Raw genomic sequence first — 14,001 nt, 5'->3', positions numbered from 1 at the left:
AGGATTTGTAAAGAATTTATTCGTAAATCAGGGTGGAAAATAAGTATTTGGTCAATAACAAAAATACAACTCAATACTAACATAACCTTTGTTGGCAATAACAGAGGTCAAACGTTTACTATAGGTCTTTACCAGGTTTGCACACACAGTAGCTGGTATTTTGGCCCATTCCTCCATGCAGATCTTCTCGAGAGCAGTGATGTTTTGGGGCTGTCGCCGAGCAACACGGACTTTCAACTCCCGCCACAGATTTTCTATGGGGTTGAGGTCTGGAGACTGGCTAGGCCACTCCAGGACTTTCAAATGCTTCTTACGGAGCCACTCCTTTGTTGACCGGGCGATGTGTTTTGGATCATTGTCATGTTGGAAGACCCAGCCTCGTTTCATCTTCAAAGTTCTCACTGATGGAAGGAGGTTTTGGCTCAAAATCTCACGATACATGGCCCCATTCATTCTGTCCTTAACACGGATCAGTCGTCCTGTCCCCTTGGCAGAAAAACAGCCCCATAGCATGATGTTTCCACCCCCATGCTTCACAGTAGGTATGGTGTTCTTGGGATGCAACTCAGTATTCTTCTTCCTCCAAACACGACAAGTTGAGTTTATACCAAAAAGTTCTACTTTGGTTTCATCTGACCACATGACATTCTCCCAATCCTCTGCTGTATCATCCATGTGCTCTCTGGCAAACTTCAGACGGGCCTGGACATGCACTGGCTTCAGCAGCGGAACACGTCTGGCACTGCGGGATTTGATTCCCTGCCGTTGTAGTGTGTTACTGATGGTGACCTTTGTTACTTTGGTCCCAGCTCTCTGCAGGTCATTCACCAGGTCCCCCCGTGTGGTTCTGGGATCTTTGCTCACCGTTCTCATGATCATTTTGACCCCACAGGATGAGATCTTGCGTGGAGCCCCAGATCGTGGGAGATTATCAGTGGTCTTGTATGTCTTCCATTTTCTGATGATTGCTCCCACAGTTGATTTTTTCACACCAAGCTGCTTGCCTATTGTAGATTCACTCTTCCCAGTCTGGTGCAGGTCTACAATACTTTTCCTGGTGTCCTTCGAAAGCTCTTTGGTCTTGGCCATGGCGGCGTTTGGAGTCTGACTGTTTGAGGCTGTGGACAGGTGTCTTTTATACAGATGATGAGTTCAAACAGGTGCCATTCATACAGGTAACGAGTGGGGGACAGAAAAGCTTCTTACAGAAGACGTTACAGGTCTGTGAGAGCCAGAGATTTTCCTTGTTTGAGGTGACCAAATACTTATTTTCCACCCTAATTTACGAATAAATTCTTTACAAATCCTACCATGTGAATTCATGGATTTTTTTTTCACATTCTGTCTCTCACAGTTGAAGTGTACCTCTGGTGCAAATTACTGACCTCTGTCATCATTTTAAGTGGGGGAACTTGCACAATCGGTGGCTGACTAAATACTTTTTTGCCCCACTGTATCTATATAATGGCTCACATGTTCACAGTTGAATTTTTTAACAGTACAATTTATTGTCAGAAATACAATATATGACTTTCCAAGTTAAAGAGGGTAAACAGTGAAGAGATTAAAGGTCTTTTAGTGATATCTTTAGTACGGTACCGTACTAAATGTGTACGGTATAACTCCACTTGATAATGTAGCAGTGGTTATGAGTTCATCCATTTGGACGGGTAAAGCAAGGTGGACACGGTGGAAACTGGCAGTCTGAATGTGCAGTGGAACCACTGCTTAGGAAAGGTGGCATGATTTTGCAATTTGCAATAGAGCTGGAGGTTATCCAAGCTCTCTGTTGCACTAAATACACACTGAGGTTCAAAGCACAGGGGAGATCTGGTGATTCTAAATTGGTATAGATGTGAGGTAGATAAAATGCCCCAGATAGTAAGATGACATTCAACTGATGCAGAGTTTTCATCCACATTATCATTATAGTCAAGATTGAAATCTCAGTGCTATATAAATGTTGGATCAATGTTAAAATACTGATGAAATCTGACAGTGTATGTGTATAACAGTGTGATTTAGTTGAAAAGTTGTGGCGTTCTAGTTAACCGGGAAATAAAAGCTATTATCAGTTAGACTGTTCCATTGCACCCCTCGCACAGTGGTACACCCCATCTGTACATATTGCTGAACATGCAATACATTGACATATATTGTAGATGTATGACTATCACCATTGTCATTATTAGACACATCAAAAATGTCATTAACTGAAGTTAGATTGCTAACGTAACTGATACTTCAGGCGGATTATATTAGCTAGGATGAGTTAGTGAAACAGAGAGACATGTCTTAGGTGGAAAATTTAAAATCTGACCAAATTATGCCCTTTCCTTAACTTTTTCATGTCCTTCAGTCACTTTTTGGTTTTGGTTTCTTTTGTAGATGAGGCAACTCGGCAAATTGAAGCAGTAACAGTCTGTGAGTTCTCCTTTAACTATAAGTAGCTCACAGTTAGGATGATCCAGACCAGAGAAGTACATCATTCAGTGCAGGAGTGAATTTACCAAAATGATTGTAAACTAATCTTGATTTCATAAATTAAATAGCCTGATGTTGTCTTTTGCTGCTTATATGTTAGAGCCTAGTCTTTAATAGAACTGTTAAAATGTTTTAATCAACACCATTACATCATTAATTGTAATATTAGATAAGTAAAATACATTAATCTGAAGTATTTTAAGTAATTTGTTTTGTTTAACATCGGTTGAATTTCCACTTATGTCCTCTTGGTCTTTAGTAGTTACTTTCACATTGTTTTAATATTAACTGAGGGTGCAAAAGTGGTCAGAATTCAATGAAAATTAAGTTGATAGCGTGGCAGACCATCAGGGGACTCCACATACACCCAGCAAGAAGAAAAGTGGGAGGAGTAATGTTTCTGGGTTCTAGGAGATGTTTTGGCACCTTGTGAAACCAGTTGAGTGAAGCTCAGATTAAAGTTGGAGGAAAATGTGATAAGTTCTCGTGTCATCCTTACATAACTCCATAACAGTATAACTCTGATTTAACGTATATTAAATTTTTGTTTGCTTTCTGGGGTGACTAGTAACAACAGTGACGATTAGTTGCCCACGTTAAATTATTTGGCTGCCATGAGCAAATTTGACAATGGAAAAAAAGAACCACAGTAATGAAATTACAACTACTCACACTCATGTGAATACAATTCCCAATTGCATAAAATACAATTCACACCAAATCATATTGTCCTGGGTTACAATATCCTATTAAACATTATATAAAAAACAAATGCATATTAGTACTGTCAATAGATAATTAATTGCACAATTTTCTGTAATTAATTGTGATTAATCGCAATTACTTGATCAGTAGCCCGGTTGTAATTACATTTTTTCAACTTTATATTTAAGCATGTAACTGAAATTTATGCAATATAATGAAGTAAATGCAGAATAAACACAAAGAATGTATGCTTAAATTCAAAGAGAATTTGAATAGTTTTCTTCAGTCTTTTAGCATAGGTTATCTCCTGTGAAGTACAACTGTTTAAAAAACCTATATTAACAGGTAAGTATATACTAATATATTATATATACTAGTGCTGTCAAACAATTAAAAAAATATAATCAGATTCATCACAGGGTTACTGTGGATTAATTTTGATTAATCACGATTAGATATCATCCATTTTTATTCTATATTAATCGCATTTCATTTTGCATGAGCAAACAATCGAGAAAAAAGGGAAAATTTAGGCACTTAATATGTTTATTGAACATCTTGAACATTCATGTTAACAAAACACTCTGTAAACATTTATCCACTCTCTCTCTCTGTCACTCTTTGGGGAGGCACTTCAAGTCCTTGAAAGGAGGAACCAAAGCTATGTAAAGAGCGTGTTCTCAACCAGTGTTGGGAAGGTTACTTTTAAAATGTATTCCACAGAATACATGCCCCAAAATGTATTTTGTAACGTATTCCGTTACGTTACTCAATGAGAGTAACGTATTCTGAATACTTTGGATTATTTAATATATTATCATGATGTTTACAACTACATGAATATGATTTATTACTATTACTGAAGGTCCGTGGCTCCGAACCGTAGTAAAGGGACCTCTGGCTAATACGTCGGGTTCGTGTCGGGCTCGTAGCTGAAAACTAGCTTTACTTTGTTGTCTGGGTCAACTTTGCTAGCGAGAGACAGAGAAAGCCTGAGCGTTGAAAGCCTGCTCCAACGGAACTTACTGTTTCGGAGGAAAACACGAACACGGTGTACAGTCGAGTCTTAATTAGTGATGGGATTTCCGGCTCTTTTTAGAGAACCGCCTCTTTCGGCTCGGCTCACTAAAAAGAGCTGGCTCTTTCGGCTCCCAAATGGCTCTTCAGGTTGTTTTGTTGCTTTAATTAATTTACTATTAACAACAATATAAAATTATGCACAAAAGGAATTACTAATGTAAAAAAAAAAAAAAACGGTGGTTTTATTTATAAATGTTTATATATAAATATATGCGGTGGCCCCTAGAGACAAAGCACTTACAAACTCCAAAACACATTTCTAGCATGAACTGAACTTCCAAAACAGAGCTACCTAGATCACTTAAATTACACAGTTGAAAGCATATTTGTATTGTTTGTGTATTTATACACAAGCACTCATATTCTCAGAGCATGTGCTGACGAACTGACCGGAGTCTTCACTAAAATCTTCAACCTTTCCTTGTCATCAAACACCCAAACGTCCCGCCCTGCCTCAAAACCTCCACCATCATCCCCATCGCCAAGAAGACAGCTGTGGTCAGCCCAAATGACTACAGGCCTGTTGCACTTACGCCTGTAGTGATGAAGTGCTTTGAGAGACTGGTCTGTCAGCACATCAGGGCCGGTCTGCCTCCCACTCTGGACCCCCACCAATTTGCCTACAGGACAAATCGATCCACCGAGGACGCCATCACCATAGCGCTCCACATTGCGCTGAGTCACCTGGAGCACCGAGGAAGCTATGTGAGAATGCTCTTTCTGGACTTCAGCTCAGCATTCAATCATATCATCCCGGAGATCCTGGTCCAGAAACTGTCTCACCTGGGACTCTCCACCCCCATCTGCCTCTGGATCAAGGACTTCCTGACAAATAGACCACAGTCTGTCAGACTCGGCCCCCACCGGTCCAGCACCATCACACTCAGCACCGGGTCTCCACAAGGATGTGTTTTGAGTCCCCTCCTGTTTACGCTCTACACATCCGACTGCTCCCCTACCCATCTCTCAAACACCATCATAAAGTTCGCGGATGACACCACAGTGGTTGGACTCATCTCAAGGGGGGATGAGTCGGACTACAGAGATGAGGTCAACAGACTGACTGATTGGTGTTCAGTTAACAACCTCCAACTGAACACCACGAAAACTAAAGAACTTATCTTGGACTTCAGGAAGGGCAGAGCAGACCCGGCCCCACTTTACATTCACGGGAACTGTGTGGAGAGGGTACGCTCCATGAGGTTTCTGGGCGTGCAGATCTCTGATGACCTCTCCTGGACTGCAAATACCACGGCGGTGGTAAAAAAGGCCCAGCAGCATCTCCACTTTCTGAGAGTGCTCAGGAGGAACAACCTGGAGGAGAGGCTGCTGGTGACATTTTACAGAGCCACCATAGAGAGCATCCTAACGTACGGCATAACAACATGGTATGCAGGGTGCTCAGCTGCAGACAGGAAAGAACTGCAGAGGGTCATCAACACAGCCCAGAAGATCACTGGCTGCTCTCTGCCCAGCCTGGAGGTCACTGCAAACTCTCGGTACCTCAGCAGAGCTGGCAATATCATCAAGGACCACTCTCACCCCAGCAACCAACTGTTTGAACTATTACCGTCAGGCCGACGGTACAGGTCACATAAAACCAGGACAAACAGATTCAGGGATAGCTTCTTTCCCAGAGCTATCACCGTAGTAAATAAGCACAAAAACAATTGAACCTGCTTAACTATACCATACTGTCACTGCCATTATATTATGCTGCTATTCATACTGTCATTATATTAATGCTGCTATCCTGTATATATCTTACTTACTATTGTTTGAGTACTTGCGATTATTTTATTGTACTTTTTATATTTTACATTTATATTTATTGTTTATCTTGCACCAAGGGAGTGGCACTCCAATTTCGTTGTACTCTGTACAATGACAATAAAGGCTATTCTATTCTATTCTATTCTATATATATTCAAATAAATAAAAGTGTATATATGTCTGCCTCTAAAAAGGCCCAAAACATCATAAAAGACAACTCACATCCTGGCCACTCCCTGTTCGAACTGTTGCCCTCAGGCAGACGGTACAGGGCAATCAGAGCAAGGACTAATAGACTCAAACACAGTTGTTATCCAACTGCAATAACACATCTGAATACTACAAAAAAATGTCCATCACGCCACTCTTGTGTTAATCTATGCACGGTCTGAAGCATGTGTGTGGGAATGTATGTGAATGTTTTACTGTTACATCTTATTAGTATTTTAAGTATTCTATCTATTTTATTTATGGAATTTTGTTGTTTTGTTTGTATTTTGATGTTGCTAGGGATGATGCAATGATCGGGGACCATTCTTAATTTCGTTGTTCTCGTGACAATGACAATAAAGTTTCTGATTCTGATGCTGAAATAATTTTTAAAAAAATGTTCATTTACCTGTTACTACCACACATCAAATCTGGTCGTTGGTACTGCCTGGCTTGTGTAGCCACTGGGTAACAAAAGCTCAACACTGCGCCGAGCATCCTGGAACACTTCTGTTGTGTTTTGTACGTGTTTTGGAGTTTTTACATGTTTTGGAGTTTGTACGTGCTTTGTCTGTCTCTAGGGGCCACCGTAAATATATTTTTATTTATTCACTCCACATAAAAAGTCATAAATAAATCATATAATACAAAAACCAACTATTTACATTTCAACTTTTAACTATTTACATTTTCAGCATTTTCCTTTTAAACAAATTTAAAGTGAAACAACACAAAACACTGCAAACCACAACACAATTAAATATAAATAAAAATATGAAAACAAAAAGAAGATGCACATTCTCTGTCATATGGGCCTGCATGAATAAACTTTCTGAATCCTTTATCATCCGCAACTAAAAATAGTTGTGGATGATTACTATACCTTTCTAATGTGACGTTGTTGTCCCTGGCTCTCTTCCTCTCTCTCTCTTCCTCCCGCTACTGCGAGTGTAACTACTAACTACCGCCCCCCGCCCCCCCCTCCTCCCAGCGCAAAGCACAAGGCTCGCATGCGGAGTGAAGCGCAAAAAAGTGCGAGAGAGAGAGAGAGAGGGTGAGAGAAAGCTATTAATCAGGAGCTCTATGGGAATCTCAGAGACACTGAGAACAAGAATCTGCAGCTTCAAGTAAAACTTGATGAAGCCCTGGAGAAAAACAAAGAGTTTCTTCAAGAGAAACAGCAACAGGAAAAAATGCACAAAAAGACACAACTTATTCTCCAAGACTTAGAAAGGAAAAATCTACAACTACACGCATGTTATAATGAAATGAAGGAGAAAATCATGGAACTAGAAGGAGAAAGGGAAAAACTGATAAAACAATGCTCAGGCATGCAGTACATTTTCAATGAAATGCTAAGCAAGAACTCAGAGCTTGAGGAACTTAATAACATCTTAAAATACAAAAATGATGAAATCCTGAGAAAGAACACAGAGCTCGAGGGACAGAATAAGAACTTAAACTACAAATACAGTGAAATCCTAAAAAAGAGCACAGTGCTTGAGGAACTTAATAACATCTTATAATACAAAAACAAGAAAATGCTCAGGAAAAACACAGAACTCGAGGAAATTAATAAGAACTTAAAATACAAAAACAATGAAATTCTGAGAAAGAGCACAGAGCTTGAGGAACTTCATAACAACTTAAAATATATTAACAAGAAAATGCTCAGGAAAAACACAGAACTCGAGGAAATTAATAAGAACTTAAAATACAAAAACAATGAAATTCTGAGAAAGAGCACAGAGCTTGAGGAACTTCATAACAACTTAAAATATATTAACAAGAAAATGCTCAAGGAAAACACAGAACTCGAGGAAATAAGATAAGATAAGATAAGATAAGATAACCTTTATTAGTCCCACACGTGGGAAATTTGTAATAATAACAACGTAAAATACAAAAACAAGAAAATGCTCAGGGAAAACACAGAACTCGAGGAAATTAATAAGAATTTAAAGTGCAAAAACAATAAAATGCTTAGGAAAAACACTGAGCTTAAGAAACTTAATCAGAACCTAAAATACAAAAACAATGAAATGCTGAAAAAGAACACAGAGCTCGAGACACTTAATAACAACTTAAAGTGCAAAAAAAATGAAATTCTCAGGAAAAACAGAACTTAATAACAACTTGATGCGCAAAAAAAATGAAATTCTCAGGAAAAACAGAACTTAATAACAACTTGATGCGCAAAGACAATGAAATGCAGGTGCAAGAGCAAGAACTGGAGAAAACACGCAATGACCTGCACTTTACGCATGAGGAAATCCAGAGCAGAAATCGACAAAGTATAACACCGGAATACAGATATTCATGCTAATACAGGAGGCAAAATCTAAAGATCTGAAAGAAAAGAGTGAAGAAGAACAAGCAAAATTACAAGAACTAGAGGAAAAATGCAAGAAACTTGAGGAGGAAAATGCAATGACAATAGAAGAACTGAGCTCCAGGAACAGTGCCTGAAAAAGAAGGAAAAATGCTTCTGCTTTTTCAGGAGGAGGAGGGGCCCTTCTGCTTCCTCACTTGATTACACGAAGGCATAGCCTCCTCTTCATCCACCTCTTTTCTACCTCCCTTCTCTCCCTTTCTCCCCTAACTCTCCATCACTCCCCGTTTTTTCTTTCTCCCCTCCCCTCTTCATCCTTTTTCTTTTCTTTTCTTTTTTCCCCCCTACCCCCCAACTAGTCATGGCAGATGACCCTCACTGAGCCTGGTTCTGCAATAGGTTTCTTCCTTTTAAAAGGAAGTTTTTCCTAACCACAGTCGCCTAGTGCATGCTCAGAGGGGATTGTTGGGGTTTTCTCTCCTCTGTCTCTTTCCTCCTTTATATCCCTTTATTTTCATCTCTTCTCCCTTTCTCTCCTACCACCTCTCCATTTTTTTCTTTCTCTCCTGCTTTCTTCATCCTTTTTCTTTTCTTTTTTCACCCTCACTTAACTTTTCTTAACTAACAATAAAGGAAAAATTGGAGCTCGCCACGGTGGGAGGGTCCATACCAAGTGCTTCTGACCACTCCAACTGCCTGCAAAATAGCGGAGAGACCCTCCTGGATACATCAGAGCCACTGCAAAAAAGTTGAGGTCCCCGAGGATTCCACTTTCTTCACAGAAATCAGCTAGTAAAGGAAAGTCTCACCCTCACTTGGTTGCTTCAGTGGTGAGGGGGAAGTGCTGATTGGGCGCCCGTAGGGAATTGCTCGCACTTCAACCTCCAGCCGCCAGAGGTGTGGACTCGAGTCACATGACTTGGACTCGAGTCAGACTCGAGTCATTAATTTTATGACTTTAGACTTGACTTGAAAAAATGTTCTAAGACTTGTGACTTGACTTGGACTTTTACACCAATGACTTGGGACTTGAATTGGACTTGAACCGGTTTACTTGAAAAGACTTGATATTTTACCCCAAATATAAAATTTAACATGCATATTATATAGAGATTGAAAATGTGACGTCATTCACGGGTAGAATCGCAAAGGATTCTGGGAACTCGTGGCAAGAGGTACTAGCGCACGCAGGCTTTCAATTGAAATCAGTTATACAGCGATAAAAAGAAACACAAAAATGTCAAGAAGCCGTTGTATTATTAACTGCAATAGCCGGTCGCATGACAGCCACGAGAAGCCGACGGGTAAAGAGATCGGTTGTTATCGGATTACGTCGTTGAAGAGAAATTGTTCGAGCCATGTTTCCGAAGTGACAAAGAGGCGACAGATGGCCTGGATTGCAGCCATTCAAAGATCAAATATAACGTCCCAGAACCCTCCAGCTCACAGGTTAGTCTGCTCCAAGCATTTACACGAAGGTCAGTCTGCTGTTGTAGTTAATGCGTCATTTTTCTTAACATAATTGGTGATATAGGTTACAGTCTGGCGCTGAACAGAAATTGTCGCGCTATGCTCCTTTATTTATTGTGCATAAATAGTGAATTGTCCTGACACAATATTGTGTTTCGCTTCTGTTATTATGGTACATTGACAAAAACATATACTTTTATTCACAGGATAAAACAGTTGTTTTGTATCACTAATTGTCCAGTACGATTACAGCATACAGTATTTTTGTCACTGCTACATTTCTGTGATGCTACCAGAAATTATTTCCACTACTAATTAATTACCGTTGAGCTCAAAGGTCCTATTAATAAACGGTTAACAAATGTGTATTTATGACGACGATTTGTGAGACTGGTAAACTTATGATAGGTACGATGGTCTTTCGTTCTACACGGTGCATTTCAAGGTCCTGTACCCATCCGTCGGTAAACTGTACCTGGGCTTGTTGCAGTGACCTGAAGTTACTAAACTTCATGAGTGTATGCACTCACTCCAAGAAGCGTATAATTATAAATATGCATATAAATATGCTACGATGAGATACCTGACTTCATCTAACTAGCAAATGTTGTCCAGGCTAAGTTGGTGATGCAGTTTTTTTTAATATGTATGATATTTTTGTCATGCGATTTTAAAGCCGGTCCTACAACCGCATCCAAGAATAACATGCAGCTTATCTCAGAACTGTCGGTGAAAATTATTCTTGGAGCTAGGTTTAATTGAGCTGCATTTTATAGAGGTGCAATTTCACAATTTGTGTATATTTTCTAAGTTCACTATTTTGTCATGTGTTGAGAAAAACACAGATTTAAAAATTACATGGTCTAATATTTACATTTAGCATAACTGCAACATGCTTTTTTCGGGGTTTTTTTTAAAGACTCGAAAGGACTTGAAATTCAAAGTTTCAGACTTGTGACTTTACTTGGACTTTTACACCAGTGACTTGAGACTCGACTCTGACTTGCCTGACATTACTTGAGACTTGACTTGAGACTTGAGGATAAAGACTTGAGACTTACTTGAGACTTGCAAAACAATGACTTGGTCCCACCTCTGCCAGCCGCTGATCAACTCTAGGGCGGCCAAGTGACATGGTGTGACAGACCTGTGTGCAACCATGGGAAGGTGGACCCTCTTGGTTACCTTGACTACGACGCTCACCCTTACAGGACCCCAGCTGACACCAACAACAGCCGAATCACGAGGCAGACAGAAAAGATGGACGCACGACAACTCCCACCTGAGAGACATGACGCAAGACCACATACACCCTTGGATGAACAATGGCTGGTACCGTTATATCCACGATAGGACCAAGGCAGAATCAGCAAATACAGACTGTTATGTCTGTTCTCATATGCCCAGCACATCAACACACCCCACACTATATGGTGAATATATGAACAACACTCAAGCAAAGTGTGCAGCCAGCTTCGCTGGCATTGGATTCCAACACAGCCGAATCATCACCAACGACACAATCCCACACGCTGTTGGACTTAGTAATGGAACATGTGATCGACTCTTCTGGATCGATTTCAACGTGACAAACTGGAATACATCCATCCACTTCCCAGTGTTTCTGGACCAACTCCCAGGGAAGAACCACTCCATGTGTTATCAACAAGAGAAAGGTAACACACCCGTTGGAAACACGACAAACTGTGTCTAAACTGCAGGCCACGGAGAGGGCGCCCCTGTGAATATGAGTGGACCTTCTAACGGCACGTACTGGGTGCAAGGAATGGCCTGGCTATGTGGACAACGGGCATATTTCATACTGCCCCCAGGCTGGACAGGAACATGTGCTCCTATATTCCTGTCAGACCACACTTTCAGGATGACCGCAGTAAATACCACTTCTACAGCACACCGAAAAAGAAGGTCAACGTTCCCTAAACTTCAACCACATGACCCGATATGGGGAAGCAACGTACCCAAGGAATTCAAACTGTGGACTACCGGACAGAAAGTACTCCACACATTGTTCCCCTGGGTGGGAACCAGAAAAAACATGCCGAGGATCGAAACTCCGGACTACCGCTTTGGACTCTTCTTGAACGCTTCGTGCAAGATCAATGATCAGCAGAATCAGGAAATCAATGCATTACAGATCGCAGTGATGCAACATCGAGTAGCTTTGGACATGATACTAGCAGAGAAAAGGGGACTTTGCGTCCTCTTCAACAATGCCTGCTGCACTTACATACCAGACAATGTACACTCATCAAACATGACTGGCGCCCTGAACGCCTTGAGACGGATCCAGCAGGCCCAAAATCAGGACTATGTAAGTGATACAAGTGACTGGTTTTCTTGGCTTTACACTGGCTCCTGGCTACAGGTGCTAAAAAGACTACTACTGCCTTTTCACTGTACAATACTTTTTGTTAATAACCAACGGTGCAATAGACTTCAAAGCTTGAAATTAGAGCTGGGCGATAGAATGATAACGATATGTATTGCAAAATAACTTTTTCTCGATAGAAAAATTAAACTATTGCGATAGACCTCATCTCTCTCTCTCTTCCTCTCTTATAAAAAATATGAAAAGCCAATACAAATTAAGTAGCACAGAGCCGAACCAATCACAGCCGCAGCGTCACGTCACCTAACTTGTTACGTACAGCTCAAGTGCCAAGCCGCACATGTGTATTTGTTTGGGAAGCAGCCAGCCGCCGTGCAGCCGGGTAATGGAGGAAATGAGTGTGCCGACTAGAGAAAAATCAACCGAGAGCTTGGGTGACCAGGTTACCGAAGAGAACACAGATGACGGTTCCAATGCCGGAGAGATTATCAAAAGGAAAGGCCAGAGAAGTTCCGTAGTGTGAAGGTATTTTGGCTATTTGAAGTTTGACAAAAAACAGTAATGCGCACTGTAAATTGTGCCGAAAGCATGTTCCCACAAAGTCTGGAAATACAACAAACCTTTTTTATCACCTGAAGCAGTGCCACCCACTAGAGCACGCTCAATCTCTGACTGAAAGCGCTAATTCGTCATCGAAAACAACCAGGAGAATCCCTGCGAAGCAGCAACAGTCAATTGAGTCGGCTTTCTCCAGCGTCTTACCATATGACAAAAAAGCTAAGAGACATTGCAACATAACGAATGCCATAGCTTACTGTCTTGCTAAAGACATGCTACCAATAAACACGGTCGAAAATGAAGGATTCAAGCAGCTAATTAAGGTAATGGATCCTCGTTACCAACTCCCTGGACATAAACATTTCTCTCAGATGGCGCTTCCAAAGCAATATTATATAAGTTAGTCAATTTTGTCTCTTCTTCTGTAAAATAAACTTTAGATTTATTATAAAGATTTATTTTTAGAATTAATATTTTGTTTCTAAGTGGAACTGACAATTTAGTAGTCTGCTTTGTTTGTTCTATTTTGAAACTTAAATGCTTTAGCGGCTACCTTTTGTGTAGTTTGTAATATTTGGCTTTATTTTTGCCTAAACTGAAGCCTCATTTTAAGTACATCTGCCCTGTTGAACTTATTATGGGAAATAAATATTTAAATCAAAACAAGCTGCTGATTATTTCACATTTTACTTGTGAGCAACAGCACATTTAAATCTTACATATATAGTTATTTGGCTTATATCGTGATATATATCGTTATCGCCTGAAATGAAAAAAGCATATCGTGATATGAAAAAATCTTATATCGCCCAGCTCTACTTGAAATACTTGAAATACTTGCAATTCCCTTGTATTCTTATTTATTCTATTTATCCCTTTTGTATACTCTTATTTATATATGTCTCTGTATTTATATATGTGTATATATAGTATTATGCTCACATTCTGTAACTTCTGTCGGTGCTGTGCTATTTGGAAACTGAATTTTACAGTTAATAGGATTAATACAGTTCTATCTTATCTTATCTTACTCATCGGA

The sequence above is a fragment of the Diplotaxodon limnothrissa genome, linkage group LG7, assembly GCF_057381915.1.
Source record: "Diplotaxodon limnothrissa isolate DT_005_m linkage group LG7, D_limnothrissa_male_GT1.1, whole genome shotgun sequence".
NCBI classification, from domain to species: Eukaryota; Metazoa; Chordata; class Actinopteri; order Cichliformes; family Cichlidae; genus Diplotaxodon; species Diplotaxodon limnothrissa.
Note: the sequence above shows the minus strand (reverse complement) of the source record.